Source organism: Arvicola amphibius, chromosome 5, assembly GCF_903992535.2.
Source record: "Arvicola amphibius chromosome 5, mArvAmp1.2, whole genome shotgun sequence".
Lineage (NCBI taxonomy): Eukaryota > Metazoa > Chordata > Mammalia > Rodentia > Cricetidae > Arvicola > Arvicola amphibius.
This window is the reverse complement of record NC_052051.1, coordinates 61068145-61082036: the sequence shown is the minus strand read 5'-3', so window position 1 is coordinate 61082036 and position 13892 is coordinate 61068145. Positions and strand designations below refer to the sequence as shown.

Sequence of the window (13892 nt, the reverse complement as noted above, 5' to 3'; positions counted from 1 at the left end):
CTCTCCTGTTTTGTATCTCAGAAGTTCTAACCTAATAAATTATGAAGCACTGGATTATGTGTGTGTGTGTGTGTATGTGTGTGTGTGTGTATGTATGTATGTAATACTTTATATTATATATGTATATTTAAATGCATGTGTAGTACACTATAATTATGGAAACAATGACAAGGTATAAGCATAGGCAAGAGCTTTCTGTAAAGAACTTCAAAAGCAGAAGAAAACCCCCAAGAACCAGTAAATAAGACTGCATGAAATTAAAAGGCTCTGTACAGAAATAGGAACTACCAACAATGAAGAGGCAGCATATAGAATGGAAGACAAACTATGCCAGCTATTTTCCAGACAAGGAACTAATGCATAGAATATATTAAGAAATACAAAAATCAAGTTCAGTTTATGGCCATATCTGGAAGTCAACTGAGAGCCAATTTCTGGAGAATTTCTTTTTCCCACACATAAAATAAGGTACAAAGTACGCATATATTTAAAATGCAAATTCAGAGGGCTGGAGAGATGGGTCACCAGGTTAGAGTTAGAACTTCAATGTGAAAATTTTGTGGGGACACAATTAACTCTAAAAAACTATCTAAAGAAGATGAGTCTACAATTTGCACAAATATCTTAAATATCATATTATTATTATTATTTTTTTTTGGTTTTTTTCGAGACAGGGTTTCTCTGCAGCTTTAGAGCCTGTCCTGGAACTAGCTCTTGTAGACCAGGCTGGTCTCGAACTCACAGAGATCCGCCTGCCTCTGCCTCCCGAGTGCTGGGATTAAAGGCGTGCGCCACCACCGTCCGGCTATTATTTTCTTAATCATAGAAAAATCACTCAAAATTTACATGTAGATATCCATTCATTTCTTTATTCTATGTACCTGGCATGTTGGGAGGTAAAAGTCCTCACAGGTTTACTAACACCAATTTTAAATTTATAATGTGTCACACACACACACACACACACACACACACACACACACACACACAAACACATATTAGCACATTGGATGTGGATGTGAGATTTATTACTGAATATGACTTGGTAGAGTACAGGAGCGCACTGAGAAGTCTTCAGGAATGCAGGGCTCACTACTAGTCTAAGGGACTATTACAGGGGATATATTTGCCTCTATAGACATTAAGAATGAACTACTTCTTAGCAACCATGTCTTCAATTCATTTGGATTATACTTGGTGAAGTTCTACTACTTTGAGATGTGGATCTTCTGGCAGCCAGGGAACTTGAACTTGGCTCTATGCAAAGGCTCAAACACATATTCCTTATTCTGTGACTCGGTGTAGCTGAACATGATGACCTGGCCAATGTGAATCCTTGGCATTGTTTCATGGGCCTTCCCAAAGGCACCACACACCTGTATGAAGTCTGTCAGACCAGTACAGGACAATTTGTTGATTTGGAAAACATGAAAAGGGTGGAGCCTCACTTGAAATAAAACTCTACCATGTATTTGTTGGCACAAATCAGGCAGCCTCCAGAGCTTTGGAAATGAATTGCACATATACATCTGACACCATGTAGCCACAAATTATGAATTCATTGATTATTGCCTTCTTCCATTCCTAGCCAGAGGCAGATCACAGCACCTGGTACATCTTGACAGAAGTGAAACTTTGGATATGGCTTGCTCTTACAATACCATTAACACTGGGCAGGGCACTTGCCCATAACAACAATAGGATCATCAGTGTTCCATACTATATTAAGAAAGGAGAAGCATTTAAAAATACCACAGCAGGGGGGAATTAAAATCTTGTGGTCATGAATATAGAGGAATAGAATGACTGCTGACATGTCTATGTAGCGCTTAATGGACTACAAGCAAGCGCTACGTTGATGGAGAGTAACATCATGAACTACTCTAATTTTGGCTTCTTAAGGCAAGGGCTTATGAAGCTCAGGTTGTCCTTGAGCTTCTCTGATTCTCCACCTCCTAGGTGTTGGATCAGGCATGTACCATTAAATTTAACTCAGGAACTATTTATTTTAAATATAAAAATTATATTCCAAATACTAGACATTCAGAATTATCTACTGTTTCCCTGTATTCTCCTTAGCATAGTGTCTATATATAAAACCACAAAGGAAAAAAATATGGCTGTAAAACTATAAATAACTTATGCGCTAACATAAATACGAACAGGTCTAATTGTCAGTCTCCACTTGGTAGCTACTTCTGAACCGTCCATATTAAGCAAGTAAAAGATTCGGTGATGTCACTGGTGTTATTTTAAGCATAGAGAGATGGGTAAACATGGATCTACTTATTAGAGTTCATGAACTAGTATTCAAGAATTGTTAAGTACTCTTAAAAAGAGTACACCAAGAATATCCACATTCAAGGCTGGATGTGTACTCTTCTGTGATATGTAGCTAATGCTGTGTGTTCTTATTCATATACAAAGCTCTAGACAGGGGTTACAATGATGAAGACAGGTGGTTATACATTAATAGGGATAATCTTAAGCAGAATCTAGGCGGGTTAAAAGGTACAAATGAAGAACTAAGTGATGATTTTGCTCATTAATATTCACTGGACTCAATGTTGAATATTTGGCTCATGAAGCCCCCTGAGTTGGAACTAAGATATCTATTTTTGTCAATGAAAATGAACCCTAATTATTCTAAAGTTGAGAAGATACGTATGTTGCATCTATCAGAGATACTATTTTCTTTGAAAAATCCCTCAGTTATCAGTATTATTCTGCTAATGAGTTCTTGCCTGTTGAGAAAAAAATGATCCACTGAATTTAAAGTGTTTTTTATCTGAAAGGCATTCCAAAATTTTTAATATGACTTATTCATTAAAGACAAACTCTTGCATTATCTTCTAAGTGGCAATATTTGGACTTCTGGCAACAAACCATTACTGAGTATGAAAAGAACCCTTATGAATATCAATGATGTTTTGCGGCTTAGATAACTAAACCAGATATGAATATGGCTGGTTAAGTACCATATGTTTTTTCTTTAAGCTTCTAATTCTTCATTTAATCTAGACAAATAAAGAAAACCACAGAAACATACCATTTAAGTGAAATAATTTTCAATGCAACATTTAGAACTCCCAAATAAAGTTCACTAAAAATTTTGTTAAGTTAAAAATATTATTATTTTTTCTTAGCATAATCAATAGAAACATTCTAAAACGAAAATTGATCACCATCTGGCATTGTCCCATTAAACACTGAGCTCAAGAGAGAATATTAGGTCACTAATTTGCAGTATTATCATCCTGTTTTATGAGATTTCTCAAAGAAATAAGGGGAAAGTTGTTAAAGCAGAAAACTAAATGACACAAAAATCGCAATAGATAAATTAGTTGTCCGTGACTCCATCTAACAACAAACACTGCATTATCTCACTTCTGCTTTCCACCTGACCTGTGATGGTGTGATAGCACTTCAGCCCAAACTTTTCCATAATCAGTCTGAAAAGAAAGAATTAAGTGTTTTTCTTTAAGGCCCAAGGCATTTTTATTGATAGAATAAGGCAGTTTATTGCTATTTTTTTTTTGAGGAACCTCCTCTGCTAATTTCCATAGTGGCTGAAGTAATTTACATTCCTTCTAACAGTGTATAAGGAGTCCTTTTTTTGTGTGTGTTGTGGAACAGTTTTATTTTCCTAGATGATAGTCATTCTGATTGTGGCAAGACAGGCGTTGTGAACATTTCCCTGCAGATGAGAAAGTCCCCTTGAAGGAATGCTGGGAAGACCTAATGAGAGAATGCTGTTAATCATAAGCACGATAGTTGCAAATAGTGTGCAGATAAATCCAAGGTGAGTTAGCAAACACTGAAACGGGTGAAGCTTGGTTTATTATCGTCACTTTTCTCCTTTTATTGAAAATATATTTTTCAATATTTCACATAATATATCCTGACTACATTTTCCCTTCCCTCTATTCCTGCCCAGGTCACCCCCACCTACCCTCCCACCAAGATCCACTCACTTCCTATACAATTCCTATCTAAAGTCTAATGCAATTTTTCACAGAAATTGAAAAAAAACCCTTAAAATTCATATCGAAACAAAAAGATTCAGAATAATCTTTTTCAATGAAATACTGCTGATGGTATTACTATTACTTGTCTTAAAGTTATGCTACAGAATCACAGTAGCAAATAGAACACGGTACTGTCATAAAGACAAATTCACTGGTGAATAGAATACAACCGAGGATCCATGCTCCTATAACCACCAGTATTTGACAAAGAGGCCTGAAATAATACACAGTGAAGAAAAGACAAACTGGAGAGCAAGTGTAGAATTGTGCACAGAGTCTATGGCAGATGTGGTCCCAGTGCTGTGATGGTAAGGTGAATAAGCCCCCACCCATAGCTCATAAGCTATCTCCAAATGATAATCACTCAAAATGGAAATTTTACAAATCTCACTGGATACACAAACCACACTCAAATGCAGCCCCCTTCCCAGCAGTAAATGGCTAGCAGACAATGAACTCAATAGTATTTCTAGAGGTTTTTTTGGTCTCACAATGCTTTGACTGGGCATTTTTTTGAACTTTACAGATTATTTTGCTTAAACATTATGGTTTCCACTTCTGTTTTTATAGGCTTTTCTGTGTGTGTGAATGTGGGTGTCCCAGAACTGGTGTTTCTGTGTGGTTTTTCTTTTTCTTTTTTTTTTTTTTTTTTTGAGACAGGGTTTCTCTGCAGCTTTTTTAGAGCCTGGCCTGGAACTAGCTCTTGTAGACCAGGCTGGCCTCGAACTCACAGAGATCTGCCTGCCTCTGCCTCCCGAGTGCTGGGATTAAAGGCGTGCGCCACCACCGCCCGGCTCTGTGTGGTTTTTCTTTGGCTCATTTGTTTTGTCCTATACTAGTTTGTTTTCATTTCATCTTATTTTATGTACTGTTGTTATTAATAACATTTTAGATGCCTGTTTGGATTCTAATAAGAAAGAAAGGAAGGGAGTGGATTTGTGTGGGGAGTTAAGTAGGGAGGATATGGGAGGAACTGGGTGATAGAAAGCCAATATACTGTACGAAAGTCTAACCTATTATTTTTTTATTTTTCATATTTTCTTAAAAGGGAAAAATCATGAAACTGGATCTCTATTGCTCACCTTGGAGGAAATTCAACTTTAAATATATCACCAGCCTCAATTTAAAGCTAGATATCCTGAATATAATAGAAGAAAATATAGGGAATATGCCTGAACTCACAGGTAGAGGAAGAGACTTTCTGGATAGAACCCAAGTTAGTGCAGTCATTTGGATCAAGAACTGATAAAGGGGGCCTCTTAAGAAAGTTTGTGGTCCCACAGTGTGCCCCAGCCACACAACTGTCACCCAAATTCAGAGGGACTACTTTGGACCTATGTCTGTTCCTTCCCTGTCCAACTGGAGTTGGTGAGCTACAATTAGCTCAGGTAGACTGTTTAAGTGGGTGAACCCATCATGGTCTTGATCTCTTTGCTCATATTCTCACTCCTCCCACTCTTCAACTGGACTTTGAGAGCTCAGTCCAGTGCTCTGCTGTGGGTCTGCCTCTGTTTCCATGAGTTGCTGGATGAAGCTTCTATGGTGACATTTAAGACAGTCATCAGTCACACTACAGGGCAAGGCCAGTTTGGAGCAACTGGCAGTGGCACCAGGATTTTATTATTTATTTATTTATTTATTTATTTATTTATTTATTTATTTATTTATTTATTTTTTACTGGCTTTTTGGGACCTATCCTCTTTGGATGGATACCTTGCTCAGCGTAGATATAGTAGGGAGGGCCTTGGACCTTTGCCAAAGCAATGTGCCTTACCCTCTCTGAGGAGGGAAGGAGGGATGGGATAGGTGCAGGGAACGGGAGGAGGGAAGGGAGTGGAAACTGGGATTGGTATGTAAAATGAAAAAAGATAGTTTGCTTTCTTTTTAAAAAATACAATAAAAAAACTAAAAAAAAGAAAGCTTGTGAAGAGTCAAAGACATCATTTGAGTGAAGAGGTAGCAGACAGAATGGGAAACAAGTTTACTACATAATCAATATATAGAGAGTCAATGTCTATAATACTATACATATACATATATATATATATATACATATATAATCATAAACACTGAGGAAATAACCAATTAAAACGGTGTGGTGGTTTGAACGATAATGGCCCCTATAGGCTCATATATTTGAATAAAATTTTGGTCCCCAGTTGGTGAAACTGTTTGGGAAGGAGTAGGAGATGTGGCCTTGTTGGAAAAGGTGTGTCACTAGGGGTTGGCACTGAGGTTTCAAAAGCCCAAGCCATAGCAAATTAAATCTCTATTTCTCTGCCTCATGCTTGTGTGTCAGATGTAAGCTCTCAGCACCATACCTGTAGAGCTTACTTACTTGTGTATCAGATGTAAGCTCTACAGCACCATACCTGTAGAGCTTACTTACTTGTGTATCAGATGTAAGCTCTACAGCACCATACCTGCCTGCCTTCTGCCATGATCCCTACCAAGATACTAACAGAGTCACATTTTAAAACTGTAAGTCCCAAATTATAAGCTTTCTCTATAAGCTGTCTTGGGCATAGTGTCTCATCACAACAGTTTAAAAATAACCAAGACATGGAACTAAAGAGAGTTTTCAAAGAAGAAATTCAGTGGCTGAGAAACCGTTTAGAAATATAGGGGAAGAAGAACTGGGATGAGTTAGAGGGAGGGGAACCATAAGCAGGATATATTATGTGAGAAAAGAATCTATTTTCAATGAAAGGGAAAATGTAAAAAAACAACAAAACCAACCAAAAAATAAATAAAAAAACAAACAAGCCATGAAAGGGATTTAGCAAAAGAAAAACAAAACAAAACATTCTTGCCATCAGGGAAAGGCAAATCAAAGCTACTTTGAGTATTCCTCTTACTCCAGTAAGAACGGGTGCAATAAAACAAACAAACAAACAAACAAACAAGCAAAAACAAATGATAACAGATGTAGGGTGGGGAAAGAGGAATTCTTATTCACCATCAATAAAGGTACAAACTGGTTCCACCACTAGGAAAACCGGTGTTGAAGTGCTTCAAAATGCTAGAAGCAGATTTGCCACCTGATTCATCTATCCCACTCCTGGGCATATTCCCAAAGGCCTCCAGATCCTGCCTTAGAGACATCGGCCCATCCCAGCCCCTCTGCTCTATTCACAGCCGCAGACAGAAATGATCTGTTTATCTGCCGATGACTGGACAATAACAATGTGGTCCACGACGGGATAGTATTCAGTCATAAAAACGAAATCTGTAAGAAAACTGATGGAACTGGTAACAGTCATTTTGAATGAGATAATCCAGACAAAGACTACATGATCCCTCCCATATGTAAATGTTTTATTTTACGTTCATGATGATTGCTCTCTTTGCATGCATGTCTGTGTACCAGTACTGTGCCTGATGCCCACAGAGGTCAGAAGAGGGTGTCAGGTCCCCTGGAACTGGAGTTAGGTATGGCTGTGAGCTGTTATATGGGTACTAACCTCAAACCCAGGACCTCTGCAAGAGCAACAACTGCTCTTAAACACCGAGTCATCTCGTTAGCCCAATAATAAGCAGTTTTATTAAGGCATGTTCATTGTGCACTGTGACAGATTTCATAAAAAAACATTTTTACCCTAGTATACTGTGTACATTGATCATATTGATGCCTGTAGTGACAAAATTGTATGAAAGTATCTCTTACATTGAAAAAGACTTTTTTTTAACAGAACTCACAGCTAAGTTAATAATACATTTCAAAATGACTTCAGACTACATATTTAACCTGCTATTCTACTGTTTTAAGTTTAATTTGGCTTTAAGATAAAGGTGGAACAACCAACTTTACTATGCTTTGGATTTCCCATGCAATCAGTTTTTACAAACTAAGCTTTAATCTTAAGTTATATACTCTTCCATGTCTCTGAGATGGAGTAAAGTATGGGTTTCTGTATGTGTTGTGGATATTATTTGCTAAAAGCAGTCAAAAGTTTCAAAGAAATAACCAACATTCCCCCATAAATGTTGGAAGCAATGTGCAGATGTAGCTTGATCGTGTGCTTGCTATTTTGGATCAATTTTGTCAGTAAAATGACTTCTCCCCTTGTAAAATTCTATTAAAGATTTCTACAAAGAATTCGTCACTCTTTGCCCATATTCATGGTTTCACTACATTTAGAAAAGCCCTTTGATTTGCAACAGGGACAGACTATAAATAGACCAGTAGCACAAACTACAGAGAGATGGAAGATACATGGAGATGGAGAGAAATAATGTTTGGTCAAATCAGTCCTAGAGGAAATCTTTGTTTTATTTTTTAACATAAAATGGATACATTTTAGTGTTCTATTAGGTTGCTTCTATTCTTCAAATAAAAAAAATACATTTTATATTGTTTTCACAAGGAGACAAAGAATAAGATACATAGTCTATTATTCATCTCCTTGTCATTACCATTTTTAAAAATTCTTATTTATGTTTTGTGAGTATAATTACATAATTAATGCATTACACAATGCACATTCTTTCACATTCACCTCCTTGCTTCTCCCACACTCTTTTATAGTACTTTCCTCCCTGTACAGTTCTAGCTCATTTTGTGTAGTGTCTGTCTGTCTGTCTGTCTGTCTGTCTCTCTCTTTTTCTCTCTCGCTGTACATAGACATATATACATACTATTTTATTGTTATATAGGATCTTAGACCCACTTATGTGATAAAATCTGTGATATTGTATGAAAAAAAGACCAGTGTGAATTAAGAGTTTAACAAAGTATGGAGATAATCTTTTATAGGTCTTCTTTTGATTGGTCAAGCTGCAGGTATAGCCAAGAGATCAAGATACTTGCTAAAGTGGGTTTTTTGTGCATGTTTCAAAATCAGGTACCACCTATACAGCATATAGATACAGAATGATGTCCATGGGCCAAATATGTCCATGGGTCAAAAATGGTTTTGGAAAGTTGTCTTAATTACTTTTTTTATTGCCACGATAAATACCATGACCAAGGCAACTTGAAGAAGAGTTTATGGAAGCTTTCACTCAGCTGTGGGGGTTAGTGTCTATGACCATCATGTTGAGGACAACAGCAGGCAGGCAGGCATGGCCCTGGAGCATTTGCTGAGAACTTATATCTTTATCTACAAGAAGGAGACAGAGAAAAAGAGAAAGAGACTGGTAATAATAGGAGTTTTGAAACCTTGAAGCCCAAACCCAGTGATACATCTCTTCCAACAAGGCCACACTTCCTAATCTTTCCCAAACAGTTCCACCAACTGGGGACCAATAATTCACATATGTAAGTTTCTGGGGGCCATGTTCATTCACCACAGAAGCTATGTATACTGATGTACTTTAAGCTCTTTTGTCTGAACTATCAAAAATATTTTTCTAAATTTCTTGTTAAAAATTTTCAAGACCCTTAAATTAAGATATATGCTTCCCTGCTCCCATATCCACCCTTCCTATATCCCAAGCACCCCATTCCTCCGAGCTCCCCCCATTCTCCCCTTCACACTTTTCTCTCCCCATCTTCCCTTGGCCCAGTCTCGCCCAACCCTCAAGTTCCCAATTTTGCCTGGCGATCGTGTCTACTTCCAATATCCAGGAGGATTACTATATCTTTTTTTGGGAGTTCACCTTCTTATTATCTTCTCAAGGATCCCAAATTTATAGGCTCGATGTCCTTTAATTATGGCTAGAAACCGAATATGAGTGAGTACATCCCATGTTCATCTTTTTGGGTCTGGGTTACCTCACTCAGAATAGTGTTTTCTATTTCCATCCATTTGCCTGCAAAATTCAAGATGTCATTGGAGCTACCTGAGGGTTGTCAAGAGACTTGACCCTAGAGGGGTTCCCAGGTTTCCAGGGAGACGCCCCCAGTTAGTTCCTTGGGCAGCTGAGGAGAGGGAGCCTGAAAAGGCCAGTTCCTATAGCAATACTGATGAATTTCTTGCATATCACCATAGAACCTCCACCTGACGATAGATGAAGAAAATGACAGAGCCCCACATTGGAGCACCGGACTGAGCTCCCAAGGTCCTGATGAGGAGCAGAAGGAGAGAGAACATGAGAAAGAAAGTCAGGACTGTGAGGGAACCTCCAGCTGGCGACAAATGGGGAAGGTGACTGAGCCCCACATTGGAGCACTGGACTGAGCTCCCAAGGTCCTGATGAGGAGCAGAAGGAGCGAGAACATGAGGGCGAAAGTCAGGAACGTGAGGGGTGCATTCACTCATGGAGACGGTGGGACAGAACTAAAGGGAGATCACCAACTCCAGTTGAAATGGGACTGATGGATCATGCGACCAAACCCGTCTCTCTGAATGTGGCCAACAGCAGGGGCTGACTGAGAAGCAAAGGACAATGGCGCTGGGCTCTGATTCTTCTGCATGGACGGGCTCTGTGGGAGCCTTTTCAGCTTGGTCGATCACCTTCCTGGACCTGGGGGGAGTTGGGAGGACCTTGGACTTAGCATAGAGTGGGGAACCCTGATGGCTCCTTGGCCTTGAGAGGGAGGGAGGGGAGGTATGGGTGGAGGGAAGGGGAAGGAAGGGGGAGAAGGAGGGGAGGGAAGGGGGAGGAGGAGTGGAGGGAGCGGGGAGGAGGAGGGAAGGAGATGGAAATTTTTAAATATAAAAAAAAAATAAATCATGAGAAAAAAAATTTCAAGACCATCAACTGAATAAAATGACTATCCAACTAGCCCATGTCAATTAAAGAGACATCAATGTTGATGTGGACATATTAAGTTGAATTATGTAGTTTTGGGAGAAGCTCTTAATATTTTGTTATCAGTTATGGAAAAAAAAAGACTTTCTGCTGCAGTTAAATGGAATTTTGTTGTATTGGAGGACTTTGTATATTGCTATTGACACCAAAATTTTACCATTAAAACATCTAGTATGTTAAGCATTAGCATAAGTATCAGATAAGTAATATATGAAGTATTAGATGGACCAAAAATTAATGTGAAATGACTAGGATCAAAAGAGTAAGAAAGCTAAACATGAGGTTAAAAGTGACAGAGCAAAAGTAACTGTAAATCTCAACAAACATTTTAAGAGGAGGCTAGAAGATGGCTAACTCAGGAAAATGCTTGTCCTGAAAGAGTAGTGACCTAATGTAAAAACCCTTCTGTGGTAGAACACACTGTAATCCCTCATGATGAGATGGAAGGCAAAGATAGATTTCTGGAACTCTCTACATAGGAAGCCTAACCTACTCAGATATGCTTCAGGTCAATAAGATACCCTGTCTCAAATAAAAGCTGAGAGGCCCCTAAGGAATGACATCCCAGGTTGTCCTCAGGTTTCCACATGCATGTTTAATACACATACATATGCATTCACACACATGTACAAACAGACAGATACAAACAAAATTAAAATAGAAAGAATGTTAAAAAACAATATAAGCCAATCTCTAGTCTCAAGAAGCTGGATTAAAATATATGGATGTATCTCTAGTAATAAAAAGTACTAATTGACAAAAATTGTAGAAAAGTAAGCAAACATTTCTATGACTGATTATAAACTATATAGAGCAAATGAAACAAAAATATTTTGTATAGATTAAGTAAGGCTTACTAATTTTTTAATCAAATGCGTTAAAATATACAGGTAATTCAAATTATGAAATCTTCATAAATTCTATAAATACAATAAATTGTCTTGACTGATTTATGTCTCCTAATAGACATAGAATCCTTGGCGCACACATGTTTTTAATAATGACTAGCTGTGGCAGGTTAACCAATGTCTAATTTTTCTAGATTCCAGTGTCGTTAGTGGAATATAAAGGGTTTAAGGTTCTTTTCCTATTTATTATTCTAATATTAAGTATTTCTTTCCAAGGAAACTTCTAAACATCTTTGTTTTTAAAATGAGAACAACATAAGACTTTCAACAAACATTTCTCTTAAATGTTTTTGGTGATTTGTGGCAAAAGGCATTTAGCAAGTAGCACAATACTTATATCCATGAAGACAAGTCTTCTCATGGGTTTTATAGTTTGCACACACAAAAATGATTATATTATTTTAGATTTTATTAACCCTATGTATATCATTAATGAAAGTGGGAGGAAACCCTGGAGGCCACTTGTAGATTAAGGTGTACAATTATGTATAACCATCAAAGCGTAACATTTATTGTCCAAATTATATAAAATTTGAAATGCATCCCCCTTTAGATTATTTATTAGTGTTTTGTTAAGGAATCTTTGAGGGAGATAGGTTTTTTCTTAAAGCTTGGATACTAAGCTTTGTTATGTAGTATGAGGTTTTCAAGTAGAAAATGAATTATGTTGAAGTGTTAAGAGCCATATAAAAACATGGGTACTGCAAAGGCCCATAGCCTCCGTGTATTCCATCAAGCAGGCATATTCATTCATTAGAGTGGTGTCACTATCCCTACCAAAGATAGTGATGCATGGGTCCTGGTAGATGTATGACTGTTACAGGTCAGACCAGTGTAATATTTTACAAACCTACAGTACATAGTGATTTCATTCATTTGGAAATTTCATTTCCTCGTTGCAGCCTATCATGAATTCTCCTAAAGACTTGTAGGGTTTCACTTTCTATCTCTAAAAATATTTTAGCTGTCCAAGTATCCAACTGTTTAAATTGGTGAGACTACATAGGCTTTCTTCAATTTCACATTCTCACTTCTTATCCAGCTATCTTAGGGTTCAGCAAAAAGAAAATTAGTGATAATGCTTTCAATTTAATTAGTATATTACATACACTGTAATTATTAGCGGGAAATGTTATATTAATGAATGTAAAAGTTAGCAGTAAATTACCTTGTAGCCATTATCAATTTCCCAAGCTACCGCTCCTGAAGATAACCCTCTCCCTATGGTCCTTCCGGTAATTTCTCTTTGCCTGATAAACATGATGATTAAATAGCACACAGAGTAAACCTTTGATACTTTTTAAATTAAATCCATGCCCAGCCTAAGGGCTGTGTCTGATTTCAACTAAATGTGTCAGTTAATCAGATAAAAAATTATCAGTAACTCAAAGAAACAGCAGCCTTAGGCTTCATCAGTGCCAGGGAAGCCTGAACAAAGTAAGACATTCAGACAATATCACATTATGTGCAAAGGTTACTGATAAGCTAGAACTAAACAGAGCTGCCTACCAATGAAGCAATGTCTGAAAAGAATGTTATGTTCAACATCTAAATTACCTTTTACATTTTTAAGGAAATATTTTATATAGAGAAGACTAAGGTAATTTTATCCATATACATGTAAACACACACATAACAAATGTATATAAATTATTCAATAAGGATTCTTAAAAGGGCCTTCTCAGTGAGATTTCCATGTATAAGAATTCATGTATAAGAATGTTTCTCATGCTGGCTTGTTTCCACACTTGCACAGCATAGACTGGTACTCTGTGATTACTGAGAAAAGGTACATATGAATTCAAGGTCATGTATCTGCACCATTCTTCCTACTACCTCAAATGAAAAATATACAATTTCATCAGTTTTCTTTCATATCTGAGATAGACGATAACTACAGCAAAACTTTAAATTAATTAAGATTGTTTTAACTTGCAACAAAGAACAAGGAAGCATTTGCAGTATTACCAGATAAAACAATTCCAATTATCAAAGTCTGGTCTATTTTAATAAGAGGATTGAAAAGCCCCTACTTTAATTCCAGATTCTGAAAAACCCTTAAACTTTCAGAGAATATTACAATTTTCAAAGCATCCTCAGATTCCTAATTAAGATTTCTTTAACTATAAAAGACAGTTATTTTATAAACTGATATATCAGTTTTCACTGCAAGGAACTAACTAAATCTGAAAAGAATAGAAAATTATCTTTGAAAGACATAATGGGCAAAGCTATGAACAATCAATTTATAAAGCAGAA

General features: G+C 37.1%; 1 protein-coding gene and 1 pseudogene across 2 annotated transcripts in view; both read right to left on the bottom strand.

Moving 5' to 3' along the window:
• Dph6 (diphthamine biosynthesis 6) overlaps window positions 1-13892 on the bottom strand; it is a 122347-nt gene that overhangs the window by 43147 nt on the left and 65308 nt on the right. The gene's annotated exons all lie outside the window — the stretch shown is intronic.
• On the bottom strand, window positions 1209-1690 carry LOC119815585 (annotated as a pseudogene).